Raw genomic sequence first — 5,805 nt, forward strand, 5'->3', positions numbered from 1 at the left:
GCATGCTTCACAAAGCACTATCACTTAATCTCACACCAATACCTCCAGGGTTTATCATATTCCCATTTGATTCTGAGGCACAGCAGGGTTGGCCAATTTCCCAAGGGACAGCAATGTCAGAAGAGGACCAGAGCCTAGATGTCCCCTCAACTGGCCCAGGATTCTTTCCATCCCCATACTGTTCAAAGTACACAAGGCAAAAGTTAATTTCCATTTACTCATTTGTTGCCTGTCTTTTCACACTATAGACTTTATACTGAAAACTCTGCCATATGAAAGCAGAGATTTCTCTATTATGAATCATATTAATAATAACCACAGCTAACTCTTCTGGAGCTCCTAAATGCACTGGGTACCACACTATATACTTTGCATGAATTATCACATTCACTCACCAAAGCAACTATTTGATATGTGCCTAGTTTTCATCTCCCTTAGATGACAAATCTAAAGTCCCCAAAATTGAATAACTGTCTCTATATTAGGCAGATATTTTAGCCGATACCTGAATATAAAATCTTGAAGCAAATTCATAGCTACCCTGAAGCAGATAAATGCTCAGTAGTGTTCCACTCAATGAGTAAGTGGATGACACTGACCTTGAATCTTCCTAAGACAGCCACTGATCTGCCAGATATCATAGGCCTTGACCAAAAGCAACCACTTCTCAGTTGCAGGATTTTACTCTGTCATTTCAAAGGAATCCACAGCTGATCAATCTCTTACCCCCAGAGCTCTTCTGAGCTTTGGATATACTCCTCAGTCCTGACTGTTCTTTATCTCAGACTCAGGTTCCTGCCTCTGACTGCTAATAAGATTCACCTGGGGAGCCTTGAACACTGGGGTTCCTGGGGCCCACTTCTGGGGAGTCTGATTCACTGGGGCTGTGGTAGAGACAGCACTGGGCATTTGCCACTTGTGATTCCCACGCACAGCCCAGGTTCAAACCTACTATTAGAATTATGTGCGTACTCCTCTCTCTCCCTTGCCAGACTGTAGCTTCTTAAAATAAAATCGAGTCCATTTTATCTTTTAAGTTCCCATGTGTGAGAACGATGCCTAAAATATTGCAGTCAGTCACTCTGGGTCCAAACCCTGTTCTACCAACTATTGGCTGTGTGGTTTGGGGTAAGTTACTGTACTGTTCTGTGCCTTGTTGACTCATCTGTAAAATGGGGACAATTAACAGTACTTATAATGTTTTTGTGAGATTTATGTAAAGTAGTAACTTTATGTATAAAGTATTTAGCAGAGTCTGGCATATAACAAGCCCACAGTCAATACTAGCTATGTAGGGAGGCAAAAAAATTCAATCGATATGGATTAATTTTGATTGTGACTGCTGTGTGGTAAGTGCAGTGGGGGATACAAAAGAAATACTATTAAATCTCATTCACTGAATATTCACAAGCATTGTGCTAGGGGTTTTACAAACACTATTTTTTTCACCTTCACGACAATACTTTGCTACTTTATTATTAGACAAAGAAATACACCAGTTAAATAATTGAAGGTCACCCAGCAAGTAATTATCAGTGCCGAGATTGGAACTCAGGTCCATCTAACTTCAGAGACCGTTTTTTTTTTTTTCCCCCACTTTATTTCTAATACTTAATTAAGTCATACATCCATTCATTCAATCGACAAATGTTTATTATACTCTTTCTATGTGGTAGAAACTGTACTAGGTACTGGAGATATAGGAATGAAAAAAACAAAGTCTCTGCTTTCATGGGCTTACATCTATAGTGTGAAAAGACAGGCAACAAATAAGTGAATGGATATATAACATGCCAAGTAAAGATAAGTGCTGTGGAATAAAAAAAAAAAGGCAGGGTAAAAGTAATAAGTGTGTGTGTGTGTGTGTGTGTGTGTGTGTGTGAGAGAGAGAGAGAGAGAGAGAGAGAGAGAGAGAGAGAGAGAGACAGACAGAGAGAGAGAGAGAGACAGAGAGAGAGAGAGATTGGTTTTAGATAAGAAGGCCAGGAAAGGCCTCTGATGAAGAAACATTTGAGTGATGGATATAAGACATGATAGGACTCTGGATATTTTTAGGAGGTTAGGCCAAGGGGAGTTACTGTAGAATTAAAAGGAGGGTATGAGAGAAAGAAGGAAATAAAGGACGACTCCAAGGGTTTTGGTTTCAGTAACAAGGAGAATAGAGTTCTCTTTACTGAGCTGGAGAAGAATGCTGAAGAAACAGGTTTTGCCTGAGAGGAAATCGGTTGTTTTGAGAGCTTTACTATGCCTTCCAGTGGAAATGTTGGGTAGGCCGTTGGATGTACAAGTCTGCATTTTAGGTGAGAGTCTGGAGCTGCAGATATAAACTGAATAGATGACACTTAAGACCATGGGACTAGAGGAGATCACCTAGGAGAAAGCACAGATTAAGGAGAGGACTGAGCCCTGGGCTCCAATATTTACAGTTCAGGAAAATAATAAGGTACCAGCAGGGGAGTCTGAGAATGACTAGCCAATGAGGAAGAGAAAATGAGAGAACTTGTGGGCCTTGAGACCAAGATAAGACACTCTTTCGAGAAGGAAGCAGCGATTGTCTGTGCCAATGCTGCTAAGAGATGAAGCAATAGGAAGCCAGGCCAAGGACAACTGAATTCATCAATGACATGGTCACTGGTGACTCTCACAAGAGTGATTTTGGTGGAGTGATGGAAGTGGAAAGTCAGAGTAAAAGGGGTGGCGAACTGTGTGTAGATGACTCTTTCAAGACATTTTTTTCGAAAAATAGCAGCAAGGAATGTGGCAGTAGCTGGAGGGAGACACAGAAGCATGAGATGAGTATTTATGGCATGCTTAGGGACTGCAAAAATGATCCTGCAGAGAGGAAAGCCTTGGTGACAACAAAGAGAGAGAGGGGACAGATTTAGGAGGGGTTTGGGTAGGTACCGTGGGGGTTAACACACAAGTGGAGGGCTGGCCTTAGATGAAAGCAGGGACAATTCATCTGTGGTGTATAAAAATGTAAAAAAATAAAATAAAATAATAATAATGTAAAGCAATGTCAACCAATGTAAGATTTGTCTCACTTAATCCTTACAATAACCCCTCTGGTAGTATAATATCGTTTCCATGTTACAGAGAGTCACAGTATGCACTTGGGAAAGACTTTAAATGTAGGTGTGTATTTGTGATGATGAGAAAGTGAGTAATCAGGGAAAGCCGTGGGCGGAAGTACATTTGATGTGGGCCTGAAGTGTGGGTTTGTTCTAAATATGGCGAAGGGACTGAGAAGAGAATTCCAAAAATGTGAAAAATGAGAATCCCAGAAATATGTACAAAGGCACAAAATATAGTCACGAATCCTTTCTTAGCATCTACCTCTGAACCAGACTGTAGGGGTTCTAATCTGAACCCTTGCACTTAACAGGTGTGTGACCTTGGACGAGTTACCCAACTACTCAGTGTTTTGGTTTCCTCATATATAAAATGAGGATAAGAGCACTGACTTCATAGGACTGTCGCAAGAAATACACAAACACACATCCATCCATATATCCGTATACTGGTGCAATTGCGCCTAGCAAATAGTAAACATTGTATGTTTTACTTATTATTGTATTATTATTATTATGACATAATAACAAGTTAGAAAAGTGTATACTTCTTTCTCCTCCCTCCCTCCCTCCCTCCCTCTCTCTTCCTCTGTATGTGTGTGAACGCACATCCACTTCCAGCAAGCCTGCTTTTAAGTCTCATTGGAAGATATTCCGTTTTAAGAACTTTCCTCCTCTTGAAGGATCATGATTTATAGAGGCAAACTTGTTAATTCACTCTCCCATCCAATCCTTCATTTAAGAAGAATTTCTCGAGCATCTACTCAGAGTCCAGCTCTGTGCTAAGCATGACGCAGAGACTGAAGACAGATAGGACAGAATCCCTGCACCCAAGCTGCTCTGGCCACCAGAAGACAAACATGAAAATAGACTGTTTCGATGGAATCTGAAGGCTGTTGTCACACTGATACTCAGAAATAAACGTGCGATGCAAACATTAAGAGTACTGATTTTTGGTTCGGATAGCTTGGACTTCAGGCTTAGCTCTGCCACTTAACCAACTGTGGCTCTGGGAAGGTCAGGTGTATGTCAGTTTCCTCACTTACCACACAGAGATGATGGCATTTGATACAAGAGATTATGTGAAGGGCGAATGAGATTATAGAGGCCCGGCTCTCGGCACACAGCCAGCAATTCACAGGCCTGGTGGTGCCGCTCTGCTTTTCCCTCTCTTCTCTTCTTCCCAGTATGACTGTGGTTTGCGTGACTCATCATAACAACTCCATCTTTGGAGCTGCTGAAGCAGGCTTCCTAGAAAGGCTTGACTTGAGATGCGTTTTAAAGGACAAGCAGGGGTTGGCAGCAATGGAAACACAACAAAGACAACTCGGAGAGAGGAAATGGCATGCAGCACGTCACTTTGGGAAAAGAAAGTGCCTGCACTTGTCAGATAGCTCCCCCCAAAGGCCCTCCTGTGGAGGTGCCAAATTAGATCTACTGGACAATAGCAGGTCAGGCTCCTTGTACTTCACTGCCTCTCATTCCTGCAGGTCTCCTCTGTCCTAACTGGAAAGGTTTCTTTCTGGCTGTGATCGGGATTCTGTTCCTCTAATCCTGAAACCATTTTGCTGGACGAACCCTTCCCTACCATGGGAGAGGGCATTCTGAGTTCCCTTAACGAGGCCCACAGAGAGGGGACGACAGGCCCCTCCAAACCCTTTGGTCTTCTCCAAACCCTGTTCATGCATCAGCATTATTCAGTTGTCCTTATTCTCTTCCTGTTTGTATCATTTTATTTCAAGTGAAAATCGAGCATGGTGACAAAACCAGTCCCCTAAGTATGGCCACAGAAAGCTCCCCAATTGCCAATGGTAAAAATAACTTGCATTCATGTAGGAGTTAATGCTCAACGGAATGTTTTTTTCATAGGTTTTTAGCATTTATCTATACCACAGCCTTGGTATTTGTCATCTTTTCATTCAATAAAAATGTATTAAGTGCCTATGAGGTGCTTGGTATGTTCTAGTGCTGCGGGTACAACAGAGAGAAAAATTACATGTGGGTCCTGCTCCCATGAAGCTTTCAGTCTAGCTGGGAGACAAATGTTAACAAAACAGTTAAATCAGTCTATTCGTGATAGACAAACTAGAATAGGTGCTCTGAAGTAAAGCCACCCAGTTCTTTAAGAGATGTGATCAGCTGAGGCTCAGGGTTGGCTTCTCAGCTTAAGCTGCAAGTGGAAGGCTGGAATTAACAAGAAATGGGGCCAAGGGGAGAGAGAAGCCTCCCCAAAGTCTGCAATCAGAGGGAGGACACTGAGCGATCAATGAAGACCTGTGTGGCTGGAGACCAGGCAAGATGGAGTGTGTCTGAGGTCAGGCAGGAAAGTCGGGCAGGGGAAAGAAAATGTCAGGCCTGGTAGGCCATGGGAAGCCATCCAAGCAAGCATATTTGTGTTTGAAGGGTGGGGTGGTAGCGTGATCATATTTTTAAAAATGATTTTGACTGAAACATGGAGAACCCAATCTCTATCTGATGGATGAAGAAACGGGCTTGAGGGCTGAGACCGAAGGAAAAAGAATTAATATTAGCGGACTTCGTATTGTTGATTTACCCTGCGTACAGATGTGTTACTACATACAATGTATTTAGATAATGTCTTGGACATAGTAAGTACAAGTCAGGGCTGGTTATTTATCAACATCATCTCTATCATCACCATCATCATCATCACCATCATATCATCACCACCATCATCACTCTGTGGATGGCATTCTGAATGCATTTCTTTGTA

General features: G+C 42.2%; 1 protein-coding gene across 1 annotated transcript in view; it reads right to left on the reverse strand.

Annotated features, from left to right (window-relative positions):
* Nucleotides 1-5,805, reverse strand: part of PPP2R2B (protein phosphatase 2 regulatory subunit Bbeta) — a 411,123-nt gene that overhangs the window by 377,643 nt on the left and 27,675 nt on the right. The gene's annotated exons all lie outside the window — the stretch shown is intronic.

Source organism: Pteropus vampyrus, unplaced genomic scaffold (assembly GCF_000151845.1).
Source record: "Pteropus vampyrus isolate Shadow unplaced genomic scaffold, Pvam_2.0 Scaffold134, whole genome shotgun sequence".
Classification (NCBI taxonomy): domain Eukaryota; kingdom Metazoa; phylum Chordata; class Mammalia; order Chiroptera; family Pteropodidae; genus Pteropus; species Pteropus vampyrus.